This window comes from Neltuma alba, unplaced genomic scaffold, assembly GCF_004799145.2.
Source record: "Neltuma alba isolate B1F8T4 unplaced genomic scaffold, ASM479914v2 tig00007263_pilon, whole genome shotgun sequence".
Lineage (NCBI taxonomy): Eukaryota > Viridiplantae > Streptophyta > Magnoliopsida > Fabales > Fabaceae > Neltuma > Neltuma alba.
The window spans coordinates 14,847-35,861 of NW_021634728.1; the positions used below are offsets into that span (position 1 = coordinate 14,847).

The 21,015-nt window shown below is 35.8% G+C and overlaps 2 long non-coding RNA genes and 1 pseudogene across 2 annotated transcripts; all 3 read right to left on the bottom strand.

Moving 5' to 3' along the window:
* Positions 1-5,115: 5,115 nt before the first annotated feature.
* Positions 5,116-7,173, bottom strand: LOC114752174 (uncharacterized). The gene is made up of 2 exons (XR_003740812.1): positions 6,796-7,173; positions 5,116-5,414 (listed from the first exon to the last, which is right to left on the bottom strand). It is a non-coding gene; the product is annotated as an uncharacterized LOC114752174 (long non-coding RNA).
* A 7,945-nt stretch (positions 7,174-15,118) lies between these two features.
* On the bottom strand, positions 15,119-15,600 carry LOC114752171 (probable NADH dehydrogenase [ubiquinone] 1 alpha subcomplex subunit 5, mitochondrial; annotated as a pseudogene).
* Positions 15,601-16,408: 808 nt separating this feature from the next.
* On the bottom strand, positions 16,409-18,547 carry LOC114752173 (uncharacterized). Its single transcript, XR_003740811.1, has 2 exons — positions 17,882-18,547; positions 16,409-16,686 (listed from the first exon to the last, which is right to left on the bottom strand). It is a non-coding gene; the product is annotated as an uncharacterized LOC114752173 (long non-coding RNA).
* Positions 18,548-21,015: the final 2,468 nt, after the last annotated feature.

Consider the following 21,015-nt stretch of genomic DNA (forward strand, 5'->3'; position numbering starts at 1 on the left):
AGCCGATCCAATCCATCTACGCAATTTAGCCGTGTTTATGACTGCAACCACGTACAATTTTTCATAAGCCTCACTCCAGAACTTGAAGTAGGCATGCCTCCATGATTTCTTCAAAACCAATGATCACCAACTGCCCAAAATCCGGAGATAAACCCCATTGCCAAGCTAATGTAGAACACTAATTGGCTGAAAAATTGATCATCGTCTTCAAGACCAAGTCCATCATTTTCATGATCATCTCTAGCTTGCTTAGCTGGACATCTAGGGAGGGGAGCTCCACAGAGATCAAGATTTCCCACATAAGCAGGCGCATCAAAGCGTTGAAGTTGCGTTCCGTGTGGGATTTCTCCAGATAGTTTACTGAATGGTGAGTCCATTACTCTGAGGCGATCTATATGTGCACATTCAGATGGAATTCTTCCAAACAAATGGTTTCTTGATAGATCAAGTGAGTCCAATGACTCCAACTGTCCAATGCTTCGAGGGATTTCTCTGTTAGTCTTGTTTCTTGACAAGTTTGAGGAAACCAATCCAACGAGATCCATCATTTCGCTTGGAATTTCTGCAGTTGACGTGTTGTTGGAGAGATCAATACTCTTCACTAGTCCCAAGATAGTTTGATATGTAGCTTATGTACCTTTTCACACAGGTGATGTGCTATCTTCGAATAAATAATTGACTAAAAACCCGAACACTACCACTACTCCCGTAAGACCACGGAGTTCATTATCTAAAACCGAATAACTTATACTCACATCATAGTTTGTTTTATCAGCCAAAGCAGAAAGATTGTTGAGGCATTTGGGTAGACTTCCTGAGATGTTTTTCATGGAGAGATCAAGAATTTGAACTTGACAAAGATGGAAAATATTGAAGGGCAAGCTACCAGCAAACATAGTGGACCTTAGAATAAGTACACGCAACAAACCCAGTGCATCTCCAATCCAACTTGGAAATAATCCAGAGAAATTGTTTTCGGCAACATCAAATGGATGGCATTTCACCAGCAAGTTTGTTGTTTGCAAAATGAAATTCTCGAATTTGTCTCAGGGTACCCAGTGAATCAGGAATCTCTCCGAAGAATCTTTTATTTGCGACACTAAAGAAGATCAAGCATTCAAAATATTTCCAGCAATCAGGAAGGGCTCCAGACAATTGAAGTCATTTATGATCCCAAATAACCATGTAATCACCAAGGAAATTTTTACTTAATAAGTCCAATTGCCAGAATCACAACAATCAATAAGAAAAAAGGAGATTATTAAAAGTGTCAGTGTGTATGATCTTTTTTTTTTTTTTGAAAAAAATAATTTTGTTTTAAAAGACCCTAACTTTTTTTCCAGCTATATCTTGAGGATTTTAAGTTTTCAACTCTGATCACAATATTATCGAAATCTGATCCTATCTTAAATTTAGTTATGCATCATCAATGCGCACGTGTGTTTGGTCCTGGAAAAGAAGCTTGATGTCCTTCCTTCCTTTGATCGCAAGGTTCATATATAAATTGTTACAGGTATCTAACCCGGAAAAAAAAAATTGTTGCAGGTAGAAGACAACACAAGAAAAGAATTTAATGGCAACGAAAAGATATTGAGAGATGCTGTATCCACAAATCTAAAGCTATCAAATAGTACATCATTTGTTTCAATTTTTCCCTTTTTATAGACCGTCCCAAAAGTTTCTCAGAATCAGAATTTCTTATCACATTCAAATAGTGTTGTATTAGCTCTCATTGTAACTACCTAATAACTCTTTCTTATCTTAACAAGTAAAAGATTTCAAATAAATAACTAAAAAGACGAGTATCATGAATTTAAAGCGTGGCATGAAGTTGGAAGTTGGAATCCTGTCACGACCAAGCAAAAGATCCAGATGTTGTCTTGTCTCACAACATACACAAATTGGGATGACTGTGTTCTTCATTTTGCTGTTCCCTTTTCCGTTCACTCTTTTCCAGTACAACTGTGAGAAATCTTCACTTCATCCTGCTTTTGGCATTCAGTTGGCAAGTCTTTTTCCTTTTTCCTTTTTTGTCTCCATTACTTATCTTTTGTTCTAATCTCTACCATCATGCACAAAATCATCCAACATACCTGAGCCAATGAAGATACACTAAAGGCCCAAAAAAAAAAAATCGTCCATTTATTAAGTTCCCCAGACATTAGGATCTCGTCCACAATGACAAGGGGGAGTATGAGCACAGACCAAAGTCGTGGATAGAGCTACATGCTAATCGCACCTATATGAAACAAAGTAAAGAGACAAGGAATTTTCTTGTGATTTCCTTTTGATCAAGTTAATCGACAGACCAAAGAACTGCTTAGCATAGAGCTGCATGCCTTTGAGGTTGATTCACGTTGGCTGACCGTAGGAGTGTCCTTTTTGGGTTGAGATGAAGCAGCCTCTAGCGTCTTGAAAAATTCTTCAGGGAGAGGAGGAGGTCGATGGTAAGGAATATGCTTAGGAATTGGCGCATCATTCTCAACAACTTCACATTAATAATCATCTGGGACACCCCATGGATTCCACTCTGCATTCAACATAAAGCATGAGCGCGCGCGCGCGCACTCATTAAATCCTACGTTTTACATTATTTCTAAAAGTGGATTCACATTATTCCAATAGAGACAGCTAAAATCGTACCAATTCATCAAAGTAAAGATCTTAAAAATGCAAGACATATAATGGCCAGAATGATTTTATTTTAGTGATCAAAGATATTATTCTAGGATAAATGATGTCCACCAAATTGTCTGGTAACTCATCTTTACATACGATTTGCCCCATATTATATAGTTACAGGTGTGGGCTAAGGTTAAAAGGAGTTTCTACATAGTCGTATTAATTGGGAGAGGCGAGAGCCTTGGAGAGGGCTGCATGAGAAACAGGGAAGGGAATGAACCAAGGCAGCTACTGTAACAGCCAGAGAAGATTTTTGAAGAAGCTTCAGCTGGGAGGTTGCTGGCTCTTCTATCGCCAGGCAAGTCTTCTGTATTTTCTGCAATTTTCATCCACTGCCACCTGTGAGTTCTGGTATGTGAGGTTGAATTATTGGGAATTAGAAACTCACCCGACGGGTAACCAAGAAATGCCAACGATACACTAAAGCATAACCTGCGCTTATTCTCAGGGAAATTATTTTGTTTTTATCAGTCGTCTATATATATCACATATTCTTCTCAAACTAGAAGGATGAACAAAATCTTCGGAAGAATATTTGATCTATTTCACAGGATGTATTTCCGCTTGATAAGATTGTTGGGATTCAAGTCTTTCGATCAGAGCTTTATTTGGCACTGGCATATATAATACCTAGTTCGAGAGAACTAGTACGTGGTTCAAGAACAAGAGTGCAAAGAGGAAGTTAAAATTCATGCCAAATACTAAGTTTTTTTATGTTGCAACTTAACCGTGTACTTCGTAGAGCAAATAAAAATGGAATGTCTATATTCTGGACCTATTTTAGTACTTTTCACATAAGTTTTGCCTTGAAAAGCAATAGGAGTCTCAGTAGACAAAGCAGAGCCTCCGCCAACCAAGAAACAGAGTGGTTTCTAATGCAGATAAACAGTGAAACAATTTCATGCTATACAGTGGTTCACAAATGGAAATAAATACAAAGAAGAAATTCAGATAAAAGCTTCCTTTCATACTCCACTAAATACATTATACAATCATCACGAGACTGATTCCCCGGTCCTCCAAATTCTCACCAACGAAATAATTATTACACGGATAACAACGCAGCTAAATCAGCTAACTTTTCTATGTTGAGTTAAATTTTCCACAATTTCCCTTCCTCACCAAAAGTAATTTTCTTGCCAACATTCATCAACACCGATCATTATCATCAATCCCAACAGCAGAAAGAAAAAGGGATACACCAACATTCAATACCGATCATTATCATCAATCCCAACAGCAGAAAGAAAAAGGGATACATCAACATTCAATACCGATCATTATCATCAATCCCAACAGCAGAAAGAAAAAGGGATACATCAACATTCAATACCGATCATTTTGCTGATGAGTGTGAGCTCATCCTGAGCCTCTTCGATGAGCTCCTCGACCTGGCCACAGCCAAGGCGCTTCTCGATCATTTCCCAATCTCTCTTCCTCGCAAACGTTGAGCCTCTGCCTTGTGAAGCTCTCTACGGCCTTACGGTAGCCTTCATCCTCAAGGACGGCCTGGACCTCCTTCAGGGTTTTAGTGTAGAGACCGATCAGAACCTCCCGCACGTTCGGCACCACATCCAGGCCCACGATCCCCGTCGTCTCCTTCACTTTGGCCATCAATGGCCGTGCAACCGTGCGCAGGAACATTTCGCAGAGAAAAATTTGCGTCGCACCCGATCACTGTGTCATCGGTTTGGCCGCGTGTTGACATTTGCACTCTCTTGTTCAAAGGAGCGCGACCGGTGACGCTCTGACCCGAATGAAAATTGCAAATTGGGTCGGGTAGGATTCTTCCTTTTTGGGCCAAAGTCGGGGTAGGATTCTGGGATGAGGTTTCGTAGCAATTTGCCCCCTTGCTACATGCAATTGTTGCGAATGTATCCCTAAATTATCGTACAAATTTTGGAAATTTGTGATGCATACGTGAAAATTAGTGAATTAATCTATAATTCGTGAGAGAGCCAAATATTAATTTTCTAAATGAACTTTGAATAATTCGGATAATTTGTATTTAACACTGTTTATTTTTCTTTTTAAAATTTTCATTTTAATAGTCATAGAATCTGATTGAAATGATGTGAAAATTTGGATAATTTTTTGAAAAAAATAAATTTAAACGTGCAAATAAATCTATAACTAAACAATAATAATTATAAATATTTTTGTGAAATATATTTATATATAATATAAAAAAAACCATAGAAAATACTCTATTTTAGATTGCATGATCTTCACGTAGTTTATTCATATATAATAACTTATAAACCCCACCTCTTTAATAGGAAGAAAAATTCTCCCTACCCTGTTTCTAAACAAAGCAATGGATGTTCAATATTTAAGCTCACCTGATTAGAGCAACACGTGCCAATAAGTTTGTGCTCAAAAGCATCATGAAGGATAATTTTCACAATTATTCTTACACACACCGTGAATCAGTTTGAAGCTCAAAGCAATATCTCAAATCAAACCACACAACAAGCACATGTCGATATATTGACTCCGAAAAACCAGTGTCCGATTTTACAGTGCAATTATTTATTTATTTTGCAAACTAAACTAGCAGAACATAAAAGGCTTGAACAATTATCACAAACATAGCTCGTTTAATTTTCCGTCGCAAACTTGCACAGCAGATGGATAAAACAAATGCCTTAACATTTTAGTACTCATCGGATGACGATGGAAGAACCTTACAGGGCAAACTTGTGAAGCAGCTAGCTTCCCCACGTAAAGGACTGCAATATCGATAGATCAAAAGTAGAAGTAGTTTGTTAGTCAACAAAGTCAAAGTGCTGAAAAATAGTGAACTAACTTAACACATAGTTCCAGAAAAGGATATACATTTAAGTTTCAGCATATATAAATACCTATTTCTTGAATAGTTCTTTGCAAGAAAGCCCTTAACATTGTCGATCGGTTTCCCTTGTGGTATAAGAAAAATGTAGCACTTATTTATCATCCGAAGAATCTTCAAAATATACTTCGAAAATATATATCGTGCATTTACTTATTTTTAAGAGGCTAAAAATATTAGCTTTCTGTTTCTTCTGTGTACTGCAAAAAAAAACTTTAGTTTTCGAAGTATTTTCCCGTGAATAAAAACACCCAAGTCCCTCCCAAAGAATGTATTTAAAAATATATTATAATGAAATTATTAGTTCCCTTGCAGAAAAAATACAAAATGATACTACCTCTGGACCTTAAAGTAAAATACTCTGACTACCCTTCTAATTTATATCAATTACACGGACCTCTCTTCTACTTTAAAAATATAAAGTTTGGTCCAATTAGTTAACACCGTTAGGAATATTTTAAAAATATTATTTTTAACTAAAATTTATATCAAAATAAAATTTATTGATTATTTTACTCCTCATTCTAATAAATTCTTAAACTACATTTTTATAATTACGTCAATTTCATTCAGTTAAGGCAAACATAAAAGATTTGATTAAAAATTTAACTAATTTTATTATTTAAAGTAAAATATGAAATTATAAAATCTTATGATTTAGATCAAAATTAAAAAAATTTATACAATATTAGAAATTTTAAAGATAATTATGTTTTGATTTTATAAAAATATTTCTTGAAAAATATAAATGTCTAAATAATTATTTATTCAAAAAGGGGCATTTTGGTTAAAAAAATAATTTAAAGTCAAACTTAACAGTCAATTACGGTTTGAGTGGATAGAAATAAAATCTTAAATATAAGAGAAAGGTTTGTGTAACATATGTTTTAACTGTAAGGGAGGTTTATATACGTTTTCAAAATCAAAGAGAGGTTTCTGTAATTGAGATAAAATAAGAGGTTAATCAATGTATTTTACTCTTTTTTTATTGATCCGAAGAATCTTCAAAATATACTTCCAAAATATATATAGCGCATTTACTTATTCTTAAGAGGCTAAAAACATTAGCTTTCTGTTTCTTCTCTGAACTGAAAAAAAAAATTTAGTTTTCGAAGTTCTTTCCCCTAAATAAAAACACCCAAGTCCCTCCCAGACACTGTATTTAATTATATATTATAACAAAATTATTAGTTCCCTTGCAGAAAAAATACAAAATGATATATGAACAGAAGAGAAATGGAAAACAAATACTAATTACGTACCTTCAAGTTGAACCTCTCCTCCACCTGCGCAGTTTGGCCACATTTATAGCAACGATCACGTACACTTTGTCATATATGCCACTCATTAACCTAAAATAGGCATATCTGAAGGATTTGTTCAGAAATATTAGGCTGCAAATTCCCCAAAATCCTGTTACGAATCCGATGGACGAGCTGATAAAGAAACCTCGACCGAAAATTTGCTCATCTTCTTCAGAATTCTCATCATTTGGATGATCTTGTGTTGGGCTTGTGGGACATTTTGGAAGGGGAGCACCGCATAGATGAGCATTTCCCTCATAAGCAGAGGGATCAAAGCTTTGAAGTTGAGTGCCATGAGGAATTTCTCCTGACAAATTGTTGTGTGATAAATCCGTCACACCAAGACGATCCACTTGTGAAAGTTCTGAAGGAATGTGTCCAGATAAGTGGTTCCTTGACAAATCAAGAAAGTCCAGTGACTTCAGTTGTCCAATGGTGGCGGGGATTTGTCCACTGAGCATGTTTCTTGACATGTTTAAGGCGACCAATTCAACAAGATCCATCAGTTCACTTGGAATTTCTCCCGTCAACATGTTGCAAGAGAGGTCGATGCTTTTAACAAATCTCAATATACTTTGGTATTTGGACACCTTACCTTTCCATACCAGTGTTGCAATGTCCTCTGTCGAGCGGGGTGAAGAAAAATCAAAATGTGACTTTTTATACAGTACTCTTGCATCAAAATTTGTTTGATTCTTCAAAGCAGAAAGATGGCTGAGGCATTTTGGCAAACTTCCAGAAATATTATTCATCGAAAGGTCGAGGATTTGAAGTTGAGAGAGATTACAAATATTGAGTGGCAAGCTCCCAAAAAACATGTTGGATCTCAAAATGAGGATGCTTAGCCCCTTAAGCCCATCTCCAATCCAGTGTGGTACTAATCCCGAAAAATCATTTCCGACAGCATCAAAAACCACTAGCTCCGTGCATTTATTCAGAGACAAAGGTATTTCACCCGAAAATTTATTGAATCCTAAATGTAAGGATTGTATATTCATCAATGAACCCATTGATGTTGGAATTTCTCCGTATAGGCTATTGTTTGCAACATCAAGAAGGGCTAATGATTCAAAATATTTCCAACAATCTGGAAGCACTCCTGATAGTTGATTGTTTGAGAGATCTAGGATCTCTAATTTCACGGTCTCATTCGGACATAAGAAAGTACTAGCATCCATGAATTTATTATTAGATAGAAACAATGCCCAGGCTGTACATGATAAATTTGATGGAATTGAGCCTTCAAACAAATTTGAGCTCAAATCCAGATCCACAGTACGAGATCTATTTCCAAGTTGGAAATTTGGTATTTCTCCAGTCATTTGGTTGTGTGAAAGGTTCATGAATCGAAATGACAAATCCCAAAACCAACTTGGCATCATACCAGAAACTTCAGCATTTGAAATATCTAATGACAAATCTGACTTTTGGGTTCGAAGCCAATTTGGAAGGCCAGGGCCCAACTTACATGATCTTAAATGAATGTAGTATAACTGAAAAGGGGGGATCCAATCAGGACTGACTTTAAATTCCAGGTTGTTGAGAGACAAGTCCAAGTACTCTAGCTGAGAGAGTCTCGAGAAATGAGTTTCAGTTATGACACCGTGCAAGAAATTAGTAGTAATGTCTAACTCCTGTAGCTTTGACAATAATCCAATGCCATCATTTATAGTTCCGTTGAGTTGATTGTTGGAGAGATCTAATGTTTCCAAAAATGAGAACCGTGAGAAATTAGGTACCGACCCCGTAAACCGATTATGAGATAAATCTAAGAACTGTAGTGATATGTTGGCACAATGGTCGAATGATGCAACGAAGTCATCTAATTGTCCACTCAACGAGTTTTCAGATAGATCCAACTCTGTTAAGTGGCATAAAGCCAAGGATTTGGGTATGCCACCTTCAAGCTGGTTTCCCGGAAGGTAAAGTGTTTGCAAGCGAGACAGATATCCCAAATTGGGAGGAATGTTTCCTGTCAAATTTGTGAAGGAGAGATCGAGATATTGCAATCTCTTTAAAGAAAGAATGGAGTCTGGGAATTTAGCTGGAGAGAAATTTTGGCCACCAAGGTTCAAATAATTCAAATGATGCAATTCAGCTAATGACGGAGAAATTGCACCTTCCAACCCGCAATAAAAACGATCGAGTGTATCCACATGGCCCGTTTGGCTGTCACAGGAAACACCAACTCATGTGCAACAATCTGTGTGGTTCTCTGAACTTCCCCAGGAAGAGAGGCAGCCACAGGGATCAACAAAGCCACGCTTGAGAGAAAGAAGGGAGACTCGTTCCTTGACTCTGCACTTGACAGTAGTGTTGCCAACTGCAAGTGCCCCGCAAGAATAACGCACTAAAAGCACTAGGCAAGCAACAACAAACCTCATATCTACCATCCTTACGCTGTGGATATAAGGTTATGAAGCAGTTTGCTATGCGAGAGAACAAGCACCACAAAGGCCATGTATTTATAGGCAAGATTTTGTTGTCTTCATGATAGTATTGGAGGATATACAGACTCTCAATATAAATTCAAAATTATATATAATAGGCTTTAAATTTTTTAAATCGAAGATCTTGAATAAATAAACAAAGAGATTTGGATATATGAATGATTTGGAATTATTTGCTACACCATATATATCATTTTAACTTAATAGTGATTAAAAACAGAGACAAAGTATTCGTTGGCCACCGCGAGAATTGCCCTTTGTAGTATTGCATAGTAAATTTCCACACAGTTTCATTTTCTTCCATAGTGTTTTTATCCACCATGAGAGTGACACTTCATTCCAAAATCGAAGGAATAAGAATATATGGACTTTTATCTTTTGCCAAAGAATATATGACTTTGAAATATTGGAGGACACATGACTTCCAATATATTACCTCCGGTCCTAATTATAAGACCCAATTGACTTATTTGAGGAGATTAAGGAAGTAAGTTAAGTTACTTATTTGTAATAAATAAGTGTTGTCATTCCTAAAATATCCTTACTAGTTAAGTATATTAGCTAGAACTATTATTATTAGAAGGATTATCTTGGAGAAAAATGCATAAATATGAGAGACAAAATGGATCGGGGTCTTATAATTAGGACCAAACAAAAAGTCAAATGGGGTCTTATAATAAAGACCGGAAGTAGTACAAGACGATGAATTTAAAATACTATATATATTGATATTGGAGAGTGCAGTGATCCACTTTTACATTCCAGTTTTAAAAATAGCAAGGCTAAAGACTTTAAATTGTTAAAATTTGAACTTAAACAGACATTATAGCTCTATTTTTTTTAGAAAATATTAATTTTTTAAAATCTGTTGTGTGTTTTCTTTTTCTGGTAGTAACATTACTTTTTTTTACATGTAATAGCAAATTAAATTAGTCAAGATCCAAAGAAGAAAGCAGAGTTGTCGTCAGAGAGACTTCAAAGACTTCCAAAATGAAAGAGGCGTTCAAAATTTGATTTGGAAACTTGAGTTTCGAACTAAACTTTGCATTTAGATTAAATTCTAATTCTAATATCTGACAAAATTGAAAATAAAGTTGACATTTTTCAGCGAGGCGAAAGACTCAAGCTCTTCATTTATCTAACAAAAACATCTGCGTGTTCCCAAAATTTAAGCAGTATTGGAAACAACTATGAATTTTATATAATCTGTATTCAAAATATACTTTTATTGAATAAGAAGTTGTATTAATGCTCATACTTTTGAAAGTTGATTTGCACCTAACGCCATACGAAAGGTGTCATTTGCGTGCTTCTTCCTCTTCAAGTGGAAGACTTTGACATTTTGGACGTGGACTTGGAAATTCCAAAGTGCAGTGGAAGACTTTGACGTTTTGGACGTGGACTTGGAAATTCCAAAGTGCAGTGGAAGACTTTGACGTTTTGGACGTGGACTTGGAAATTCCAAAGTGCATGTTCCCCCGTCAACAACGTGCCCGACCTTTTTAGTATATACTCTTCTGGTTTTTTAATATAAAACCTAATTATTAAGTTGATTTTAGTCTTAAATATAAGACTTATTTCTCATATTTATTAATTTTTTTCTAAATTACCCCTATAGATACTCTCTCAACCATAATTAAGTAGAAGATAGTGGGAGAATATTAAGAATGATGATTATGGTGTTTTAGGAAAACCATATCATATTTCTTATAATTAACTAAATTATCTAAATTTCTTAATTTAATCAAATTAGTTAAATAGGTTTTATATTAAAACCAGAGGAATATTTTGTTTTAAATTCTTACACGGGTAAATTCTTTTTTTTTCTTAACCTTGATTCCACGGGTAAATTCAGAGCATATGTTCTTTAGAATTATAAAGTGATTGGACACGCACATGCGCACATTTCATTACCTTGATTAATCTAAAATCTTACATAGAATTGATTAAAATTGTAAATAATTCAAAAAATTTCATATTTTTCAAGGAGGAACAATTACAATATTAAAATTTGACTTCATTTTAATCTGTTTAATTTTTTTTTTAATTTCTGGAACAGTATTTTACTGGTTTCAAATTCTAGGGAGCGGACTAGATCAACTCTCAGAAAATATTAGCTTTTTGTTAAATAATGAACTTTTATCTGGCATCATTCTCACTTAATTTTTGTAACAATCCAACGTATCCTCATCTTTAATTTATGAGCGAGATGGGAGGAGAAAGTCTCTTATAAGCCTTTTTTCCCCCCCTACAACTTCATTCAAATTCGATAAGGTTTTTCATTAATATGAGATATTTGATGATTTTAATAGTTTGTAATTTTTTGTGATTTATCATAGGAAAATATAGATAAATATTGTCTATAATATTTTTATTATTTTGTACATAATTTTAAATTATATTATTTTAAGTGAGACCGATTTTACCAACAAGCGGTGCCGCTGCTAGTCCAGTGACTGGTCCAGTTCTAAAAGGGTTGGTAGCACAGTACTGCATTAATTTGCCTTTTGGATATAAAGTTATTACGAAAAGGATATTCGGCTTTGATGATGCGCCAATCAGATTAGGAGAGGCCTCCGGATAGAGTGTGGGCCGCTGTACAGGATCATAGCCGAACAAAGCCAAGAGTGCCTCATCCTCCCGCACTCTTCCCCTGGAACTGAAAATGCTTGTGGATAATATCATACTCTTCACTATTTGAACGCCTGACGATGATGATCACCGAACCAACCATGGCCGCCCGATTCTCCGTCCCTGCCGTATTTTGTACACACACACTCTCTCTCTCTCTCTTGTTATCTCTGAACCCTTTACTTTGCTCATTTATATTTTTCCAAATGCTTTCATTGCTTCCGTGATTGCCGTTTAAGCTCTGAAAGCTACCGTGTTGGAAGCGGCAAGATCAAGAAGTTAGCTCTCTCTGCAATGTCATAGTCTTCACAAGTCTAGTCTAACCTGCATTAAGCATCCTCTTAGGTGTCGAAAATGGAGTGGTGATAAATATAATGGATCCTGACGTTTTCCTCTTTCGTAGATAACCGTTCAATGTGGAGCACAGATGATGTAAACGGGCTAGTCCATGCTGCTTCCTCCCGTATTGCTCGTGCCTGCTGTCTCGACACGCCATGGTACTCAGACCTCACTCTCTGTTTGAGACTTATCCTCCCGAGTATGTGCCCATATGAAATTGAAAATTTAGTCTTGAAATATTGAAACTTTAATGAATAGTGCTCCAGACAATTGAAGTCATTTATGATCCCAAATAACCATGTAATCACCAAGGAAATTTTTACTTAATAAGTCCAATTGCCAGAATCAGAACAATCAATAAGAAAAAAGGAGATTGTTAAAAGTGTCAGTGTGTATGATCTTTTTTTTTTTTTTTGAAAAAAATAATTTTGTTTTAAAAGACCCTAACTTTTTTTCCAGCTATATCTTGAGGATTTTAAGTTTTCAACTCTGATCACAATATTATCGAAATCTGATCCTATCTTAAATTTAGTTATGCATCATCAATGCGCACGTGTGTTTGGTCCTGGAAAAGAAGCTTGATGTCCTTCCTTCCTCTGATCGCAAGGTTCATATATAAATTGTTACAGGTATCTAACCCGGGAAAAAAAAAATTTGTTGCAGGTAGAAGACAACACAAGAAAAGAATTTAATGGCAACGAAAAGATATTGAGAGATGCTGTATCCACAAATCTAAAGCTATCAAATAGGACATCATTTGTTTCAATTTTTCCCTTCTTATAGACCGTCCCAAAAGTTTCTCAGAATCAGAATTTCTTATCACATTCAAATAGTGTTGTATTAGCTCTCATTGTAACTACCTAATAACTCTTTCTTATCTTAACAAAGTAAAAGATTTCAAATAAATAACTAAAAAGACGAGTATCATGAATTTAAAGCGTGGCATGAAGTTGGAAGTTGGAATCCTGTCACGACCAAGCAAAAGATCCAGATGGTGTTTTGTCTCACAACATACACAAATTGGGATGACTGTGTTCTTCATTTTGCTGTTCCCTTTTCCGTTCACTCTTTTCCAGTACAACTGTGAGAAATCTTCACTTCATCCTGCTTTTGGCAATCAGTTGGCAAGTCTTTTCCTTTTTTGTCTCCATTACTCATCTTTTGTTCTAATCTCTACCATCATGCACAAAATCATGCAACATACCTGAGCCAATGAAGATACACTAAAGGCCCAAAAAAAAAAAAATCGTCCATTTATTAAGTTCCCCAGACATTAGGATCTCGTCCACAATGACAAGGGGGAGTATGAGCACAGACCAAAGTCGTGGATAGAGCTACATGCTAATCGCACCTATATGAAACAAAGTAAAGAGACAAGGAATTTTCTTGTGATTTCCTTTTGATCAAGTTAATCGACAGACCAAAGAACTGCTTAGCATAGAGCTGCATGCCTTTGAGGTTGATTCACGTTGGCTGACCGCAGGAGTGTCCTTTTCGGGTTGAGATGAAGCAGCCTCTAGCGTCTTGAAAAATTCTTCAGGGAGAGGAGGAGGTCGATGGTAAGGAATATGCTTAGGAATTGGCGCATCATTCTCAACAACTTCACATTAATAATCATCTGGGACACCCCATGGATTCCACTCTGCATTCAACATAAAGCATGAGCGCCGCGCGCGCACACTCATTAAATCTTACGTTTTACATTATTTCTAAAAGTGGATTCACATTATTCCAATAGAGACAGCTAAAATCGTACCAACTCATCAAAGTAAAGATCTTAAAAATGCAAGACATATAATGGCCAGAATGATTTTACTTTAGTGATCAAGGATATTATTCTAGGATAAATGATGTCCACCAAATTGTCTGGTAACTCATCTTTACATACGATTTGCCCCATATTATATAGTTACAGGTGTGGGCTAAGGTTAAAAGGAGTTTCTACATAGTCGTATTAATTGGGAGAGTCGAGAGCCTTGGAGAGGGCTGCATGAGAAACAGGGAAGGGAATGAACCAAGGCAGCTACTGTAACAGCCAGAGAAGATTTTTGAAGAAGCTTCAGCTGGGAGGTTGCTGGCTCTTCTATCGCCAGGCAAGTCTTCTGTATTTTCTGCAATTTTCATCCACTGCCACCTGTGAGTTCTGGTACGTGAGGTTGAATTATTGGGAATTAGAAACTCACCCGACGGGTAACCAAGAAATGCCAACGATACACTGAAGCATAACCTGCACTTATTCTCAGGGAAAATTTTTTTTTTTTTATCAGTCGTCTATATATATCACATATTCTTCTCAAACTAGAAGGATGAACAAAATCTTCGGAAGAATATTTGATCTATTTCACAGGATGTATTTCCGCTTGATAAGATTGTTGGGATTCAACTCTTTCGATCAGAGCTTTATTTGGCACTGGCATATATAATACCTAGTTCGAGAGAACTAGTACGTGGTTCAAGAACAAGAGTGCAAAGAGGAAGTTAAAATCCATGCCACATACTAAGTTTTTAATGTTGCAACTTAACCGTGTACTTCGTAGAGCAAATAAAAATGGAATGTCTATATTCTGGACCTATTTTAGTACTTTTCACATCATTTTTGGCTTGAAAAGCAATAGGAGTCTCACTAGACAAAGCAGAGCCTCCACCAACCAAGAAACAGAGTGGTTTGTAATGCAGATAAACAGTGAAACAATTTCATGCTATACAGTGGTTCACAAATGGAAATAAATACAAAGAAGAAATTCAGATAAAAGCTTCCTTTCATACTCCACTAAATACATTATACAATCATCACGAGACTGATTTCCCGGTCCTCCAAATTCTCACCAACGAAATAATTATTACACGGATAACAACGCAGCTAAATCAGCTAACTTTTCTATGTTGAGTTAAATTTTCCACAATTTCCCTTCCTCACCAAAAGTAATTTTCTTGCCAACATTCATCAACACCGATCATTATCATCAATCCCAACAGCAGAAAGAAAAAGGGATACATCAACATTCAATACCGATCATTTTGCTGATGAGTGTGAGCTCATACTGACCCTCTTCGATGAGCTCCTCGACCTGGCCACAGCCAAGGCGCTTCTCGATCATTTCCCAATTCTCCTCTTCCTCGCAAACGTTGAGCCTCTGCCTTGTGAAGCTCTCTAGGGCCTTACGGCAGCGTTCATCCTCAAGGACGGCCTGGACCTCCTTCAGGGTTTAGTGTAGAGACCGATCAGAACCTCCCGCACGTTCGGCACCACATCCAGGCCCACGATCCCCGTCGTCTCCTTCACTTTGGCCATCAATGGCCGTGCAACCGTGCGCAGGAACATTTCGCAGAGTAAAATTTGCGTCGCACCCGATCACTGTGTCATCGGTTTGGCCGCGTGTTGACATTTGCGCTCTCTTGTTCAAAGGAGCGCGACCGGTGACGCTCCGACCCGAATGAAAATGGAAAATTGGGTCGGGTAGGATTATTCCTTTTTGGGCCAAAGTCGGGGTAGGATTCTGGGATGAAGTTTCGTAGCAATTTGCCCCCTTGCTACATGCAATTGTTGCGATTGTATCCCTAAATTATCGTGCAAATTTTGGAAATTTGTGATGCACACGTGAAAATTAGTGAATTAATCTATAATTCGTGAGAGAGCCAAATATTAATTTTCTAAATTAACTTTGAATAATTTAATAAATTAAATTCGGATAATTTGTATTTAACACTGTTTATTTTTCTTTTTTAATTTTTCATTTTAATAGTCATAGAATCTGATTGAAATGATGTGAAAATTTGGATTATTTTTTTTTTAAAAATAAATTTAAACGTGAAAATAAATCTATGACTAAACAATAATAATTATAAATATTTTGTGAAATATATTTATATATAATATAAAAAAAAACCATAGAAAATACTCTATTTTAGATCGCATGATCTTCACGTAGTTTATTCATATATAATAACTTACAAACCCCACCTCTTTAATAGGAAGAAAAATTCTCCCTACCCTGTTTCTAAACAAAGCAATGAATGTTCAATATTTAAGCTCACCTTATTAGAACAACACGTACGTACCAATAAGTTTGTGCTCAAAAGCATCATGAAGGATAATTTTCACAATTATTCTTACACATACCGCGAATCAGTTTGAAGCTCAAAGCAATATCTCAAATCAAACCACACAACAAGCACATGTCGATATATTGACTCCGAAAAACCAGTGTCCGATTTTACAGTACAATTATTTATTTATTTTGCAAACTAAACTAGCAGAACATAAAAGGCTTGAACAATTATCGCAAACATAGCTCGTTTAATTTTCCGTCGCAAACTTGCACAGCAGATGGATAAAACAAATGCCTTAATAGTTTAGTACTCATCGGATGACGATGGAAGAACCTTACAGGGCAAACTTGTGAAGCAGCTAGCTTCCCCACGTAAAGGACTGCAATATCGATAGATCAAAAGTAGAAGTAGTTTGTTAGTCAACAAAGTCAAAGTGCTGAAAAATAGTGAACTAACTTAACACATAGTTTTTTGGCCAAAAAAAAACTTAACACATAGTTCCAGAAAAGGATATACATTCAAGTTTCAGCATATATAAATACCTATTTCTTGAATAGTTCTTTGCAAGAAAGCCCTTAACATTGTCGATCGGTTTCCCTTGTGGTATAAGAAAAATGTAGCACTTATTTATCATCCGAAGAATCTTCAAAATATACATCGAAAATATATATCATGCATTTACTTATTTTTAAGAGGCTAAAAATATTAGCTTTCTGTTTCTTCTGTGTACTGCAAAAAAAACTTTAGTTTTTGAAGTTTATTGATTATTTTACTCCTCATTCTAATAAATTCATATCAAAATAACATTTATTGATTATTTTACTCCTCATTCTAATAAATTCTTAAACTATATTTTTACAATTACGTCAATTTTATTTAGTTAAGGCAAACATAAAAGAGTTGATTAAAAATTTAACTAATTTTATGATTTAAAGTAAAATATGAAATTATAAAATCTTATGATTTAGATCAAAATTTAAAAAATTTATACCATATTAGAAATTTTAAAGATAATTATGTTTTGATTTTATAAAAATATTTCTTGGAAAATATAAATGTCTAAATAATTATTTATTCAAAAAGGGGCATTTTGGTTATAAAAAAATAATTTAAAGTCAAACTTAACGGTCAATTAACGGTTTGGGTGGATAGAAATAAAATCTTAAATATAAGAGAGAGGTTTGTGTAACATATGTTTTAACTGTAAGGGAGGTTGATATACGTTTTCAAAATCAAGGAGAGGTATCCGTAATTGAGATAAAATAAGAGGGTAATCAGTGTATTTTACTCTTTATTTATTGATCCAAAGAATCTTCAAAATATACTTCCAAAATATATATAGTGCATTTACTCATTCTTAAGAGGCTAAAAACATTAGCTTTCTGTTTCTCCTCTGAACTGAAAAAAAAAAACTTTAGTTTTCGAAGTTTTTTCCCCTAAGTAAAAACACCCAAGTCCCTCCCAAAGACTGTATTTAATTATATATTATAACAAAATTAGTAGTTCCCTTGCAGAAAAAATAAAAAATGATTTATGAACACAAGAGAAATGGAAAACAAATACTAATTACGTACCTTCAAGTTGAACCTCTCCTCCACCTGCGCAGTTTGGCCACATTTATAGCAACGATCACGTACACTTTGTCATGTATGCCACTCATTAACCTAAAATAGGAATATCTGAAGGATTTGTTCAGAAATATTAAGCTGCAAATTCCCCAAAATCCTGTTCCAAATCCGATGGACGAGCTGATAAAGAAACCTCGACCGACAATTTGTTCATCTTCTTCAGAATTCTCATCATTTGGATGATCTTGTGTTGGGCTTGTGGGACATTTTGGAAGGGGAGCACCGCATAGATGAGCATTTCCCTCATAAGCAGAGGGATCAAAGCTTTGAAGTTGAGTGCCATGAGGAATTTCTCCTGACAAATTGTTGTGTGATAAATCCGTCACACCAAGACGATCCACTTGTGAAAGTTCTGAAGGAATGTGTCCAGATAAGTGGTTCCTTGACAAATCAAGAAAGTCCAGTGACTTCAGTTGTCCAATGGTGGCAAGGATTTGTCCACTGAGCATGTTTCTTGAAATGTTTAAGGCGACCAATTCAACAAGATCCATCAGTTCACTTGGAATTTCTCCCGTCAACATGTTGCAAGAGAGGTCAATGCTTTTAACTAATCTCAATATACTTTGGTATTTGGACACCTTACCTTTCCATACCAGTGTTGCAATGTCCTTTGTTGAGGGATCAACATTACCATACCATACTGTTGCATCAAAATTTATTTGATTCTTCAAAGCAGAAAGATGGTTGAGGCATTTTGGCAAACTTCCGGAAATATTATTCATCGAAAGGTCAAGGATTTGAAGTTGCGGGAGATTACAAATATTAAGTGGCAAGCTCCCAAAAAACATGTTGGATCTCAAAATGAGGACGCTTAGAGTCTTAAGCCCATCTCCAATCCAGCGTGGTACTAATCCCGAAAAATCATTTCCGACAGCATCAAAAACCACTAGCTTCGTGCATTTATTCAGAGAAAAAGGTATTTCACCCGAAAATTTATTGAATCCTAAATGCAAGGATTTTGTATTTATCAATGAACCCATTGATGTTGGAATTTCTCCGTATAGGCTATTGTTTGCAACATCAAGAAGGACTAATGATTCAAAATATTTCCAACAATCTGGAAGCACTCCTGATAGTTGATTGTTTGAGAGATCTAAGACCTGCAATTCCATGGTCTTGTTCGGACATAAGAAAGTACTAGCATCTCTGAATTTATTATTAGATAGAAATAATCCGAAGACTGCATGTGATAAATTTGATGGAATTGAGCCTTCGAACAAATTTGAGCTCAAATCCAGATTCTGAGTCAAAGAACCATTTCTGAGTTGAAAATTTTGTATTTCTCCAGTCATTTGGTTGTGTGAAAGGTTCATGGATTCAAATGACAAATCCCAAAACCAACTTGGCATCATACCAGAAATTTCAGCATTTGAAATATCTAATGACAAATCCGACTTCTGGGTTCGAAGCCAATTTGGAAAGCCAGGGCCCAACTTACATGATCTTAAATGAATGTGGAATAACTGAAAAGGGGGGATCCAATCAGGACTGATTTTAAATTCCAAGTTGTTAAGAGACATGTCCAAGGACCCTAGCTGAGAGAGTCTTGAGAAATGAGTTTCAGTTATGACACCGTGCAAGAAATTAGCAGCAATGTCTAACCACTGTAGCTTTGACAATAATCCAATGCCATCATTTACAGTTCTGTTGAGTTGATTGTTGGAGAGATCTAATCTTTCCAAAAATGAGAACCGTGATAAATTAGGTACCGAACCCGTAAACCGATTATAAGATAAATCTAAGGTCTATAGTGATATGTTGGCACAGTGGTCGAATGATGCAACGAAGTCATCTAATTGCCCACTCAAGGAGTTGTGAGATAGATCCAACTCTGTTAAGTGGCATAAAGCCAAGGATTTGGATATGCCACCTTCAAGCTGGTTTCCTTGAAGGCGAAGTGTTTGCAAGCGAGACAAATATCCCAAATTGGGAGGAATGTTTCCTGTCAAATTTGTGAAGGAGAGATCGAGATATTGCAATCTCTTTAAAGAAAGAATGGAGTCTGGGAATTTAGCTGGAGAGAAATTTTGGCCAACAAGGATCAAATAATTCAAATGATGCAATTCAGCTAATGACGAAGAAATTGCACCTTCCAACCCGCAATAAAAAGGATAGAGTGTATCCACATGGCCTGTTCGGCTGTCATAGGAAACACCAACCCTTGTGCAACAATCTGTGTGGTTCTCTGAACTTCCCCAGGAAGAGAGGCAGCCATAGGGATCAACAAAGCCACGCTTGAGAGAAAGAAGGGAGACTCGTTCCTTGACTCTGCACTTGACAGTAGTGTTGCCAACTGCAAGTGCCCCGCAAGAATAATGCACTAAAAGCACTAGGCAAGCAACAACAAACCTCATATCTACCATCCTTACGCTATGGATACAAGGTTATGATGCAGTTTGCTATGCGAGAGAACAAGCACCACAAAGGCCATGTATTTATAGGCAAGATTTTGTTGTCTTCATGATAGTGTTGGAGGATATACAGACTCTCAATATAAATTCAAAATTATATAAAACAGGCTTTAAATTTTCTAAATCCGAGATCTTGAGTAAATAAACAGAGAGATTTGGATATATGAATGATTTGGAATTGTTTGCTACACCGTATATATCATTTTAACTTAATAGTGATTAAAAACAGAGACAAAGTATTGGTTGCCAGCACGAGAATTGCCCTTTGTATTATTGCATAGTAAATTTCCACGCAGTTTCATTTTCTTCCACAGTGTTTTTATCCACCATGAGAGTGACACTTCATTCCAAAATTGAAGGAATAAGAATATATGGACTTTTATCTTTTGCCAAAGAATATATGACTTTGAAATATTGGAGGACACATGACTTCCAATATACAAGACGATGAATTTAAAATACTATATATATTGATATTGGAGAGTGCAGTGATCCATTTTTACATTCCAGTTTTAAAAATAGCAAGGCTAAAGACTTTAAATTGTTAAAATTTGAACTTAAACGGACATTATAGTTCTATTTTTTTTAGAAAATATTAATTTTTTAAAGGGTTAAGGTGCAATTTTAACAACAAAGTTTACCCGAAAGAGCATTGGGCACCATAAAGTT